The sequence below is a fragment of the Nannospalax galili genome, unplaced genomic scaffold (genome assembly GCF_000622305.1).
Source record: "Nannospalax galili isolate Female #2095 unplaced genomic scaffold, S.galili_v1.0 scaffold451, whole genome shotgun sequence".
NCBI lineage: Eukaryota > Metazoa > Chordata > Mammalia > Rodentia > Spalacidae > Nannospalax > Nannospalax galili.
Genome location: NW_008331662.1, coordinates 241006 through 255769, shown reverse-complemented (window position 1 = coordinate 255769; position 14764 = coordinate 241006). Strand labels below are relative to the sequence as shown.

At 43.6% G+C, this 14764-nt stretch overlaps 1 protein-coding gene across 3 annotated transcripts in view; it reads right to left on the bottom strand.

The window, feature by feature from the left end:
- The window catches only part of Lrrc8d (leucine rich repeat containing 8 VRAC subunit D), a 134515-nt gene that overhangs the window by 91324 nt on the left and 28427 nt on the right, over positions 1–14764 (bottom strand). Inside the window, exons 1-2 of one of the 3 annotated variants that reach the window (XM_008826811.3) lie at positions 14214–14357; positions 13712–13844 (exon numbers count right to left, since the gene is read on the bottom strand). The gene's annotated coding sequence lies outside the window, so the exon portion shown is untranslated. Of the gene's footprint in view, positions 1–13711; positions 13845–13953; positions 14017–14213; positions 14358–14764 lie in introns of those variants that run through there. The other 2 variants (XM_029560468.1, XM_008826812.2) reach the window with 2 other exon arrangements.

The window sequence follows — 14764 nt, the reverse complement described above, 5'->3', positions numbered from 1 at the left end:
GGGCCCCATTCCCACTACCATTTCTTAGAACACAAATGCAAGAAAAAAAAATGTAATCTATTGAGAAATCCTACAAAGTTGTCAACTACACAGAATACTCAAAGTATAAGCACTGCCTGATATTTCAAAATTCTGACCTATACCATCAGGGGAAGAGAGAATCACATACAATTTGAAACAAATTACTGAATACTGAATGCTGAATACATATACCTTCCTCATCTTGCCTGCATCCCACAAATATAAATCCAATCATGGTCCAATGGACCTCCTTTCTTTAAGATATCTTATTTTTTATTATTTTTATATTATGTGTATGAGTGTATTGTCGGCATATATGTGAGTACATCCGTGCTGTACAATTCCTCGGAGGTCAGAAGAGGGCTTCGGAGTCCCTTGGAACTGGAGTTAAGGATGGTTCATAGCTGCCATGTGGGTGCTGAGAATAGAACCTGGGTCCTCTGCAAGAGCAGTCAGGGCTCTTAACCACCATGACTTCCTTTCTTTAAAATAGGCTTTCATACCTTGTTGCTAGAAACAGGTAAGTCTTAATAAACACACTTATTCCTTCCTAGAGATTATACACACACACACACACACACACACAGAGAGAGAGAGAGAGAGAGAGAGAGAGAGAGAGAGAGAGGCATATAATTACTATAGCAGACCCCATTTTCAATGCAACTCAGTGTTCGACCTGCTAAATTTTTCCTACCAGACAGCTATGAAATAATTTATTGCAGTACGAGGTTTAAATTCAGGTTTAAAATGCCAAATGGATGCAGAAAGCCAAATAGTTCTCTATTCTTCCTAAATGTGAGGTCTAAGGATATTTTCCCATTGCTATACGCCTGTACTAATCAAATGCATCTTAGAAAAAGACCTTTGAGCATATGGGACAGTCATTGATGCTAAGACTATATCAGATATGCTCAAGGCTTGTTTCTGAAATCTACATATATTCTCATACTTCATCTCAAGTCAAGAAATAAACAACAATGCAAGCATTAGACTCAACATTCTGAGGTTAAAGGAAGGACTGAAAACCCTCCCACTGGGTGACCATGCTGGAATCTCTGATGTCTACTGCCCTGAGCTCATAATCAGTCTACTTAATTTATTTTGAGAAAGCAAATCCTTCCTGTTATTCGTCAGGAAATGGGAAGAACACATTTACAGATGATGGTTTCACTTCAAATTGAGATGGTTTCCATTGTAAAACTATGCTTCACTTTGAACAATTGTTTAATTGGGGAGAGAAATTAAGACTTTCAGAAATTAGAGTGGATTGGAAAGAGAATAATATTCTTAGCCTTACATAGGTGAATTTCATAAACATGCTTCACTAAAACTGTCCCACCTTGTTTCTTCCTGTGAAGGATTTTCCAAGCATTGGGTTGTGTAACAGCATAAAGGGGGGCAGAGGAAATGCCCAGGTTTCTAGAATCTCTAAGAGCCCAGGGGAAGATCAGAGGTTCAGTTTAAAAACAGTGTCCTATCACCTGCAGAGGCTTATTAAATTATTATGGTAATCTCTGGAGCCACTTACCCCACCTGGATTCACCTTTTAATGCCAGACACACCTCAGGGCTTTAGGGTATTAGTCTCATTCTTGTTTGGTACTGTTTGGTTTTTGTTTTTGTATTGTTTTTTTGAGACAAGCTCTCCCTATCATCCCAGCTGGCCTGGAACTTGCTATGTAGACCAGGCTGGCCTGGATCTCAGAGATACGCCTACCTCTTCCTCCTGAGTGCCAGGATTAGATGTGTACAACTACTCCCAGTTTAGCCCTGTTCTTAAAAAGAGACCTAGCTAAGTATGGTGGTGCATACCTTTAATCCCTGTACTCAGGAGGCAGAGGCAGGCAGATCTCTGTGAGTTCAGGGCCAGCCTGGTCTACATAACAAGTCAGCCAGGCCTGCATAGTGAGAGTCTGTCTCAAAACAAAAAAGGATGTCCTTATGTCAAGGGAGAACCACATCACACAAAAGGAGCATGCAGTTGAGTCATGACTACCTCGTGTAGCTCATCACATCTTCACCCTCCTCCCTTTCCTGACTGTGACCTCTCCCCCACTGATTTGCAGAGTCACAGAGAGCAGCAGCTGTCCTGGTCCCATGCTGTCAACTCCTTAAAGACACTGGCCTAAGAGCTGCTTTCAGAACTCATGCGAGCAAAATTATAGGAATGTAACTTGTCTTTTCCTGCCTTCTTTCTCTTTCTAATAATGTCAAGTTCTCCCAGAAGTTCGTTGTTTCACTTCCTCCACTGAAAGGTGGGGAAACTGAAGCCTCAAGAAATGAGTGGTTTCCCTCAGATTCCTGGACATTCAGGCTATTGTGTCTCCATCTTCCGTCCTCCCTTTCTCTACATTCTTAAGCTTCCTTAAGTCACTAACAACGCTCAGGCCAGAGTTTTCACCCTGAAATGTCCATTCACGTTATTCCTGACACTCCATCAACCAGGAAAAGAAGCCCACCATCAATGCCTAATGCCCACTGACAGGGTCCTCAAAAAATGCATGCCTCCTGCTCCTCCTCAATCCAGAGGCTCTTGCTAAGCAGCTCTGTCCTCAAGGCTTCTCACTACAGTAGATTCCATCTCCTCTCCTTCCTTGCTAAGAATCTCCCGGCCACAGGGAATGACCTTTCTTACTGCCTTCCCCATCCCACCTTCTTACTCATCTACAGTTACACGGAGCACTCCTCACCTGACTTCCTTCTAGACAACCTCACTGAGCACGTGTGTGCTTCTGAACATGCTCCCTATGTTTTCCCACATTTTTCCCATTAATTATTTCCTCTCCTACCTTTAGTCACCTTCCCTTCTGTATTCTCAATCAACTCTTAAGTGTCAATCATCCTCACATGAATAAAAATATTCTTTCACAAACATGGACACCACAAAACACCACCTCTCTCTCTCCCTCTTGCTCTCTGCCCCCACTTATAGTCTCCTAGTAACACCTCTGACAATTCAATATTACACTTAAGAGCTCTTGTAAATACCAACTCAATACCTGATTGCCAAATCCAGGCACCTATATTCTCTTCCTGATTCCCCTGACAGATGTAGAAGCTGCTCCCTATTTACCTCCTGGGTACGTGGCGAGTTGCTTACTGAACTTCAGACACCTTGTGTGTAAAAGACAACAGCAACAGGTCCTTCACGGAGGTTATTGTACGGATTATATGACTAACACCTTTCTATTTGTGTACTCAGTCTTTGATCCTCTGGCCATGCCTGCAGGATGTCAATCACATTCATGGCTATGATGACCAATTCCAGCCATGCATGCCAACTACCACACTTCTCAATGCCCCGCAAACACCCCAGCTTCAAACCAAACCTAAAGCCAGCGAGATGGCTCAGTGGATGAGGGCACATGCTGCCAAGCCTGACGACCAGAGTTCGAGCCCCCAGAATCCACATGGTTGAAGGCAAGAACTGACACCTGCAAGTTGTCGTCTGACCTCCACATGTGCACACACAATATAAATAAATGTAAAAGAAAAATCAAAAAACAAAACCCCACTCTGTGACAGTTCCCCATCGGAACACTTATTCTTCATTCCTCTTTTTCCTTCCTCACACTTCACCTTACACTTTCTACCTAATCTGGACCCAATTCTTTCTCCTATTCTCCAATTCGCCCTCTCCTTGATGCTCTCATGAGCATCACTTGGGCTCAGGATTGCACTCTCTCTGCCTGGATCATTGCAGCAGCCCCCGAACCTCTCCCTGCTGCCTGTCCACAGACAACGATTTGAGCATTTCTTCTATCTCTGATGACTCCACAATGTCAGACTAAAGCCCATGCTTCAGAGGACCCTAGATGTGGGCTGTTCCAAGAATCCAAATGAAGAGTCACCTCTGGCCTCTTCACTCTGCACCCTACTTCCCATTCCAATCACTCATGCTGTGTCACGCTCATATTGAGCGTACACCTGGGCTGCTGCTTCATTGGGACAGCTTTTTCCTGGAGCTTGGTAAATAATATTCATATTGAACACCGAAATCACCTCCTTTAAGAATTCTCCCCTCACAAACAAGAAAGAACAAAATCAGTCTCTCCTTTGGGCCCTACTCTGTTATTTGTCACTGTGTAGTAGATAAAGTGACTTAGATGCTAATTTCGGGGAACTGAGATTTAATAGTTTGGAGTTCAGCAAATGTCTGTTGAATGGGTGGGGTAGCTTGGCTGCCAATTATATTAGGACAATTGTATAATAGTGGCAGTTAGCAGACAGGTGGATCTGACAGCTGATGAGGAGCAGTACAGGAATTTCAATGAGACACGGAAAACTGGGGCTGATGCAATCCATCACTTAGTGCTAAGGGCATCATAATCAAACTCAGCTGAATATACAGTAAATCATGTTTAAGGCATGTTAGGAGAACAATTCTAACAGCTCACTAAGATTGGTTTTATCTAAGCAGATTTTAGACTCCATAACATTCTATGTTATAATTTTATCAGACTTAGTACAAGCTTAGTAACTGTCAATAGTTAAATGAAGATTGAAACTATCACCAAAGGGTTGGGGATGTAGCTCAGTTGATATATGCAGGAAGCCCTCGTTTGTACAGTAGCACAACAACCCTGGATGGATGATGGAGCACACCTGTAATCCTAGGCCTTGAGAGACAGAGGTCAACTTCAGCTACATAATGAATTTGAGGTCAGCCAGGGTTACGTGAGGCCATCTCTCAAAAAAGTAGGGGACTATGCAATGACTCTGCAAGTAAAGGCATTTGCTGCCAAGCCTGACAACTTGAGTTTGATCCCCAGGACCCACATAGTAGGAGAATGGACTCTTGCAAGTTGGCCTCTGACCTCCACAATTTCACCATAGCATCCACACACCCACCCACACATACACACATACATGCACAAAAATGAATGTAATACAAAATTTTCTAGTGTTGGGTGTCGTGGAGCACGTCTTTAATCATCTTTAATGAGATCGAGGCTAGCCTGGTCTACATAGCAAGTTCCAGGCCAGCTAGGGGTATAAGGAGACCCCCATCTCAAAAAAAAATTTTTTTTTAATCAGACAAAACAAAAAAAAAAAATAAAACCACAGTCCATCATCCATGTAATTTTAGAACTGAAGGCTGAGGGTAACAACTTTAGCCTATAATATCACCTTGTTATGCAATATCTACTGAGACCAAATTTGCATCCAATAGCAATCAAATTTATTTAAAATGTCAAGCAATGTACGTCCTTTGCACAGGCATGCAAATACTTATCAAATAAAATAATGTAGCATTCAGTGGGATGTGGGTTGGAGGAATGAAACCTAGTGAACTAAGAACAGACTGAAGCAGGGTGAACTTGGAGGAAAGCAAGCTGAAACCGACGACATTTTCCCAATGATAAAGACACCTCTCTAATTAACAGGCTTTCTGGGGTATGGACCCAAGCATTACATATCACACCTCATAAAATATTCATTCAAAGCCATCCCAAGAACACACATCAAAGCTACATAAGCACATATAGAACACCAAAGAAAGAGAAACCTCTGAAATGAGAGGCACCACCGCTCTGCAAAGACGACCATGGGTGAAAGAAAGCTGCTGCTGCCGACAGACAAAAACAGGGAAGAAAGTGATGTTAAAAATCAACCGTCATCAAATGAAATAACTACAGAATGTTCCATATAAGTAGAAAATATATTTATAGGTGCAAAGAATTAAGACACCAGTCTGGCCATAGTGGTACATGTCTTTAGTCTCAGCACTCAGGAGGCAGAGACAAGAGGATCTCTGTGAGTTTGAGACCAGCCTGGTCTACATAGTGAGTTCCAGGCCAGCCAGAGGCTGCATAGTGAAACTCTGTCTCAACAAACACAAAACCAAAACAACAAAAGTTAAGACACCAGGTGTGGGTGTAGCTCAGCAGGTAGAGTGCACAGGGCCCTGGGTTTGATCCCCAACACTGTATAAACCAGGTCCAACAGACCATGTCTGTAATCTTAGCACTGGGGACATTGAGTTCAGGAAGATCAGAGGTTAAAAGTCATCATCTGATACAAAGTAAATTTGGAGGACAGCTACTTTAAAATAATCTTAGGAGCCAGGAATGGTGGTACATGCCTTTAATCCTAGCACTCAGGAAGCAGAGGCAGGCGAATCATGAAGAGTTCAAGGTCAGCTTGGTCTACATAATGAGTTCCAGGCCAGCCAGAGCTACATAGTAAGACTATGTTCCAACAAACAAACACACAAACAAATAAATAAAGCAAATTCTTATGGCTGGGGTGCAGATCAGAGGTAGAAGTCTTGCCTGGCACGTGGGAGTCCTGGGTTTGTTCCCCAGTACCACAAAAAACTACAACAAAAAAACCTGTAACCAGTTTCGGATTTTTTTTTACTTATATTAGTTATATAAGAAGTTATATAAATGTAACAATGAAACAGTGTCTCGGAGGCCCAGGAACACACAAACAAGTCAACTGGACAGAATACACACTTCCACACTGGCAACAGCAACAAAACTATGGAGAAAGAATGGACTGTGTGATGAAGTAGTGTTGGAGAAAATGGCCCAAAATATGACCTTTAAAAAAATAAAGGAGTAGCTGGGTGTGATGGTGCATGCCTTTAATCACAGCACTTGGGAGGCAGAGGCAAGTGGATCTCTATCTGACTGAGGCTATCCTGGTCTACACAGCAACCATAGGTGGGGCTGCAGGGAGACCCTGTCTCAAAAAAACAAAAAATAAATAAAAAATGAAAGATAAAGGAGAAACACTAAAGTGGGGGAGGTAGCACACACCTATAATCCTAGCACTCAGGAGGTGGAGGCAGGAGGATCAGAAATTCGAAGTCATGCTCAGCTACATATTGAGTTTGACGCTAGCCTGGGCTACATGAGACCCTGTTTCAAAAATGGAGAGCGGGGGAGGAAAGGAGGGAGGGAAGGAGGGAAGGAAGGAAGGAGATAGGATTAATGCTTTTATATTTAACTATTTAAAAGTTTTGGTTTGGTTGAAACAGGATCTAATCACATAGCCCAGGCTGATCTTGAACTTGTCCTCCAGCCTCAGCCTCCAGAGTATTATTAACAGTAACTCTTAAAAATCTGGAGATGGCTCAGTGGTTAAGAGCACTGGCTGATCTTGCAGAGAACCCATGTTTGATTCCCAGAATCCAACACCTTCTTCTGACCTCCACAGGCATTGCACAACACTGGTGCGCTTACATACATGCAGGTAATACACTCATACACATAAATAAATAATAAATAAATAAATAAATAAAATATAAAAAAAGAATCTGAAGTTCTCAAATTAAAAACCAAGACGATGAGTAAGCCTATAAAGCTAATAAAAGAAAATGATCCCAGTAACAGAGAAGACTTTCTTAAATGACTCAAAACACACTGACAGTTAATATTAAAGACTGATGCATCCAACAATTTAAATGAAACATTTCTGGCAACTCTCTTTTTGAGAAGCCCACACCCATGTTCTCAGGTATGTCTTCCTGAGTGCCTCTCTTTCTCTTAACTCTCATGTTTAAATCTGTATTAAAATATCTTTATTAAACCCCAATTCTACCTCTTAGAAAAACAGTTTTTGCTGCTGTTATTGAAAGCACCACAGGGTTATCCCTTAAGTGGTATACCAAAAGAAAGTATTCACATTTAAAAGCAATAAAAGATTAACTCATAGGGATCAGGAGTGATGGCTCAGCAGTTAAGAGCACTAGCTGCTCTTGCAGAGGACCCAGGTTCAGTTCCGAGCACCCACATCAAATGGCTCATAACCGCCTATAACTCCAATTCTCAGTGATCTGATGCCCTCTTCTGGCCTCTATGTGCACACACCCACAAGTTACATACATTTACATGGACACACACATAAACAGAAAATGATATCTCAATAATTCCATACATCCAGGCTCCTTGGGGGAAGAGGAAATGCATATATGAAAGCCAAAAATGTTGACTGTTTTATGTCCCTATTCCTAACATCTGCACATTCTGCAAGGCCTTAACCTTCACTGAAAATGGGGTAAGACTAAAAAACCATGATCACTGCTTTCTGTAAGCAGAGTTAGAACAGAAAGAGTAGGAGGTACAGCGAGGGAAATGCTTCAGGACTGGGGACCACAAAAATCTGGGAGTCCAGGCCTTGTCTGTATAAATCACAATCTGTGCCCGCCTCAGTTTCTTTCCATAAAACAGAGTCATTCATTATCCACACTGCATAAGACCAAGAGAACAGGCTGGAAAGATGGTTCAGTGGTTAAGAGCAGTGCCTGCTCTTATATAGGACCCAGGTTTGGTTCCCAGCACCCACATGGTGGCTAACAACCATTAACTCCAGTCCCAGGGCATCTGACACCCTCCTGAGGCCTTCTTGGGCACTGCACACATGTGGTACACTTACATACATGCAGTTAAAACACTCACATAGGTAAAATAAAAATTAATTAATTAGAAAATATGACCAAGAGAACTATAAATTAAATTATCCAGGTGAAGTGTCTGGAAAATAATATGAAGCAATAAATAAATTATTTATATATACATATATGTATATGTATAGACAGAGACACACACATACAGAGAGAGAAAGAGAGAGGGAGTGAGGAAGAGAGAGAGAGATCTCAGTATATAATCCAGGCTGATCTCAAACTGTAAATCTCCTGAATGCTGGAATTACAGGCATGCACTCATGCCTGGTCCAAGAAGCGAACTCTTTTTTTTTTTTTAAAGCAGGTAAAAGAACTTCATGTACTAACCCTTATAGATTCCAATGCCTGGCTTAAGACATCTTCAGCAGAATACAGACAGACTCATGCTAACAAACCACATGGAAGCAGAAGGACTGATTCGCTATGAATGTCTACATTCTTCCCACTGAAGGGCAGGCATAAGTAGCAGGTCCCTTCCCAGAGGCTGAGCACATACTATAAAGGTTAAAGGTAAGAGGCTCTTTAGCTTTAGCTTCTGGGAAATGACTATAACGCTGGTGTGGTGGTGGCAGCAGCTAAGACAGTGCTTGACTCTGCAGCTGGTGTCGAGTCCTGGCAAAACAAGGAAGAGATGTTCACAGAAATGGCAACAGAGGATGCCCTTAGAAGAAATCCCATAACCCATGACTAAAGTAGCTGTAAAGATCTCAAAATTGACCATGAAAAACAATTAACCCAGAGGTGCTGGAGAGATGGTTCAGCAGTTAAGAGCACTGGCTCTTCTTGCAGAAGACCCAGGTTTGAATCCCAGCACCCACAGGGCTAACAATCATCTACAATTCCAGTTCCAGGGGATCCAATGCCTTCTTCCATCCTCCTTGGGCATACTGCAGATGTAACTTATCTCTTCACCACTTTCAGTCTGGAACAGTTGCTCTACTTTGGTCCTGGATTAGATTAAGGTACTGGGAGAAGTGTGTAGCCTGAATCCCTGCCTTGTACAGATGGTCACTTCTTCACAAATAGACAGTTCTGTGCTCTTTAATATGTATCCAGCTGAGTGACATCAAATAACTTTGTTACCAGACATTTGTAGTCACCAGAAATAATAAAAATAAAACTCTAAAAAAGTCAAGATGTCTGAAATCTTTTAGTATTGAATAAAAGCGTCCTGGTTTTTGTAAGTTATGAACCAATGCTTTACCATTTCTGCCAGAGAAGATAATTTCTACACATGAAGAAAGTAAGGGGGCGTTTTGAAACGATGAGACTCTTATATAGCGTTTATCTCCACTCCTAATCCGCTCTTGGTCATTAACTTTTCCTTGGCATTTAACATCAAAGCAGTTACCCTTCATTCTCCGTGTCTCTGTTAGAAGAGACAAACCTTCTGAAGTGGCTACCGCTCCCAAGCACAGACAGAAATGGCAGTGTGTTGTGTATTAAGGAAAGCTGCATGAATCAATTCATTTTTTTGCTTAAAAATACAAAGAGTTAACGTTCCCTCCTTCTCCCATCTTCTCCTCTCCCTAATATTTCAATGAAGTATTACAGAAGAGGGATTACAGACCACTAACAACACTAATTACTAAAGAGAAATAAGTGTTTTGTGTACCCCTTACCAAAGAAATATACCATAAATTTTAATTTATATCCTTCTAGATATAATATGAAAATCCCAGTTAGGGACAGCTTCAACTTTAAGAATTGCAAGGATAATAAAATAAACTTATTTCTGTCTCTTGTACTTGTTTTTCAGGGTCTCATGTATCCTGGGTGGGCCTTAAACTCACTATGTAGCTGAGGATGATCTTGAACTTCTGATCCTCCTGCTTTCACCTCCCAACTGCTGGGATTACAGGTGTGCAGCACCACACACATGGACCAGTGCTTTGTGCATGCTAGGCCAGCTCTACCAACTGAACTACAGCCTCAGGCCCCACTTAGGGACCATTACAAAAATATTTAATGTGTTGTTTTAAAGCTAAGTGGGTTTGCCCTTGCTTGCTATAATGTGGACTTCTCAGTGGGTTATCCTGAACTGGAGTGGAAGAGTTGGGGAATGCATGATAGCAGTGGTGGTACACAGAGGGAGAACCATATACACTAGTTATGAACTAATTCACTTCCTGGAGCATAAAATGCTCTAGGGGTAAACCAGAGAGGATTCTTCTACGTTATGCTGAAATTACAGAATGCTGATCCGACTCCTTGAAAAGACACATGCTCACTGACACCTCACAGAAGACACTATAAATTGAAACATGCCATTAGAATTTTAACAGACTATAAACCGCATGCATGTAAACACAACTACATCTGGTAACAGAGAACATTTTAAATGCAGAAAATAAAAAACAATTACCTCAAGCTCTAGGGTAAGTCCAAACAAGAATGAGAATAGACTAGGGGCTGTTCCGTCCTGCTGCCTGGCTCCCTTTCGGAATGGCACAGACCTCCCAGAATCAGCACTGCTCTCCTGAGGCAGCAACTTCACAGACTAGTTCAAAGGAACTGAAGGCTACGACTCCAAAGGCCCTTGTGTTAAGACCCAGCATCTCCATTTACAGATCCAGCCACTGACAAGGTACCTCCTTTCAGCCTTCTCTCTCCATAAATGAAACCTGTTTCACCACACTGTTGAAAGGACCTGCTAACTACAAACAAGACACAGAAAAGTACTATTAATATTAAAAGTATTGTTTCTGGGTTTAAATTCTACTAAGGTGAGAATATATTGTGTTACTAAACAGGGATGGATTTGGAGGGTCACAAAAAACACTCTAGTGTATCTTAAAGCAGAGTGACAGATGCCAAGCAAAATCCTCAAGTAAATTAATAAACCCAGGGCAGAGTGTATACTTAGATATAAAAACAGGAAAGCTAATTTAGCTCTACAGTCCTTTCAAAAATCTTTCTTACAAAATCAAGTGTAGCTGAGTGGAAAAGTAGTTGTTCAGTATATACAAGGTCCCAGGGTCAATCCTCAGAAAAAAAGAAAGGAAAGAAATAAAGGAAGAGGAGGAGGAGGGAGAAGAAGAGGGCGAAGCTCTTTGATGGTTCGTTTTCACTTGTGAAGCATTTGGCAAAAGAGGCATAACCAAAATATCACACAAATTTATTTTAAATCGGTAAATATCTAGTGAAGAGGAAACTGACTACTCAGTTCTTAAAAGACTATCTTAGCTACCTACTGCTAATATAATTTATTATACCAATTGCTGATGTTATTACAGTGTTCAAAGCACCTGCATTTTAAGAGATTAATGATCTGGGGCCAGCAAGATGGCTCAGTGGGTAAAGGCACTTGCCTCCAAGCCTAACGGCCTGAATTCAATCCTTTGGACCCACATGGTGGAAGGAGAGTACAGATTCCTGGTCCTCTGACCTCCATACATGCGTTGTGGCACATGTGTGCCCACATATATAAACACACTCAAAATAAATGAATAAATAAATGCCATAAAAATTTTAAGCGATTAATATAAGGATTACTGGAATAAGGAGAATTTATAACTCAAATAACCTCCATACTATTAATATGAAAAAGAGGAAACAGTGATACAAATTATCAGCCTGAGACTTTTCTTCCAAAGCAAAATTAATTATGCAGTAAATATATTTTATTCTAACATTTTCAGCATTATAATAATATTGGTCAAACCAGGTGAGGTGATGTATACCTTTAATCCCAGCATTCCAGAGGCAGAGGCAAGCAGATCTCTGCTGAATTTGAGGTCAACCTGATCTACATAGCAAGTTCCAGGGCAGGCAGGGCTATGGAGTGAAACCCTATCTCAAAATAAAAAAGGTACACTTGGTACTGCATGACATGGCATGGATTTAAATTCAGCAGTTCAGCCTGCATCTTGAGAAGGCCTAACTGCCCAAACTGAAGCTAAAGTGCTACAGAAAAAGACCCTCTTTGGCAGTTTCACTTTCCTCCTCTCCTGCCACTTGCTCACACTGTAGCCTCCAAAATAGAGTAAGTTAGCTACTGACTTTGACATTGTTCAAACACTTAATTCGTCATATAAGCATCCCATCAAACAGATTCTTCTCAGCCAAAGTGCCCTCTTTGAGTGAGGCATTTCACCAGGTCGGTAAATAAAGACTGTAAAATAAGGCCGGGGGCACTGGAGAGATGGGTCAGTGGTTAAGAGCACAGGTTGCTCTAGCAGAGGATCGGGGTTCCGTTCCCAGCACCCACACGGCGGATAGCAACCCACCATAACTCCAAATTCCAAGGGATCTTGCACCCTCTTCTGACCTCCAAGAACACTGCACCACACGGGTGCACTTACAAGCAGGTAAAACACTCATACACACAAAATAATCAATAAACTATTTAAAAAATAAGGCCAGGCCTTCCCTGCAGTAGATCTTAGTCTGCAGAGAGCATCTGGGAAATGAGGGTAAAGAAGTCGACAGCACAAACCCACGTCTTCCCCAGCATTTTATTCTCCTATGAATACCTGAGACAACATGAGATATGGATAGGAAATCATAATCCACATGGTGAATCTGAGACTGGAAAGTCAGTCTATTTTAGCTTGGTGACAAATGTAATTTAATAATTTTTTTAATGTCTGGTTCATATTTATAAAGCCCCGTGTTTCCCCACAGTGGAAACCACAGGGAAGTTAACAAGCCAGACACCAGACTAAACACCTCAGAACTCACTGCTGTCCCTCATTTGTGGTCCCTACCTTTCCGGTGTGTGTGTGTGCATCACCAATTCCCTCAATTTGTGACGGCCTGGCTCTACCAAACAGAAGGCACAGCAACTGGCTCCCGTTCCCCAGGCTGGACGGCAAGTCTCGCTTTTCACTTCAAGTTCACTCACAACACATCTGCTTCCTCCTTCCCTCTCCACACTCCTCATCAACCTCAGCAACACCCAATTGTCCTAGGTTTCCCAGAACCTGTATGTAGACTGCAGCAGGCCAGGGAGTGAGGAACAAAGAGCAGCTGCTCCAGGCAGCAGCTGGAGAGAGTGGAGAGGGCAGCTGGGGACTCCGGGGGAGGCGGGCCCCAGGCAGTGCTCGAGCTGGGGACAGCCCTGCCTGGAAAGTGCCAGCCTAAGGGAACAAGCGCCCCGAGGTCCCCAAGCCTGGCTGCCCAAATCCTTCCAGCTCCCGTCTCACACACCTGGACAGCCGAGGAGACAATGTGGGAGAGACTCGGAGGGGGGGGGTTGGGGGGCAGTGGCAAGAACAGGCGATCCAGAAGGTCCCATCGAGTAATGTCCCCAGCTCCCCACCCGGGCCCCGCGCACCTGGACCAGGCGGCCACCCTGCTCCCTCAGGGCGCTCTCGAGGACTGGCGACTGGCTCCGGAGGCTGGAACCACGGCGACTTCACTCCTCCATCCTGGGAGCCGGCAGCACGTTACAGGCAGCAGTACACTTCCTGTTTGAAAGAAAGAGCGAGACAGAGTATTGGCAGAGGGAGGGACGCGGAGCAGCCGGGAACTTGCATCAGCGGCCATCTACCCGAGATCCCCCGCCGGGGTCCGCACCGTGCTCCCCCGAGCACCGCGCTATCCCCTGCGGCCGAGCACAGACTCGCCTCCCCGGCTCCGGCTCACCCGCCCCGGCCTCCCCCTGCCGGCCGCCCGCGCTCAGCCCTCTGCCCTCAGCCGCCGGGCTCAGCTCTGCGCAGCCCGCACGCACCTCGATCGCGTGCTCCCTCTGGGTGGACGCCCCAGCACTTGGCCTTCCCTTCCCTCCTGGCCTCACCTCCCCACCTTTGCCCCCCTCCTCCGAAGAAAAGAATCACCTCCGGGAAGGCGCTGAGACAAGGCTGAGCCCGGGGAGTGGAGGCTGCAAGCCTGCCAGTCTGGAAAGTTAGCAGCCACATCCCAGCAGATCCACTGGGCTCAGCGGCAGCGGGAGCTTCAGGATGGGAAATTACTTGTCTGGTGCCTCACTGACTCAAAAGAGAAGCGTGCGCACTGCTGCCACCGCAGAGCTGTCACGAACTGGGAGGGGGTGGGGGGTATAACACAGTATTCTGGGTTCTTCCTTCCTAGGGCTGCCACATCAGCCGGATCAGCAGTTCACCAACATTTACCATAGACCAATTCTCTGGGAAACATAAACTTTGCTTCCATGTAGTTGCTAATCACAGAAAAGTTCTGAAGGTCTGCGATCACGTTTATTTTGGTTGAACTGTCTAAAATACTTAAATGAATTTCCTTTTTTTTTTCACATTTACTTATTGGGGGAGTGGGTAGTGCTCATGCGCCCAAAGGAGTTGTTGGGTCTCGCCTTTGTGGATGCTTCCAGGAATGGAACTCTGGTTGTCAGGCTTGGTGGCAAGTTTGCCTT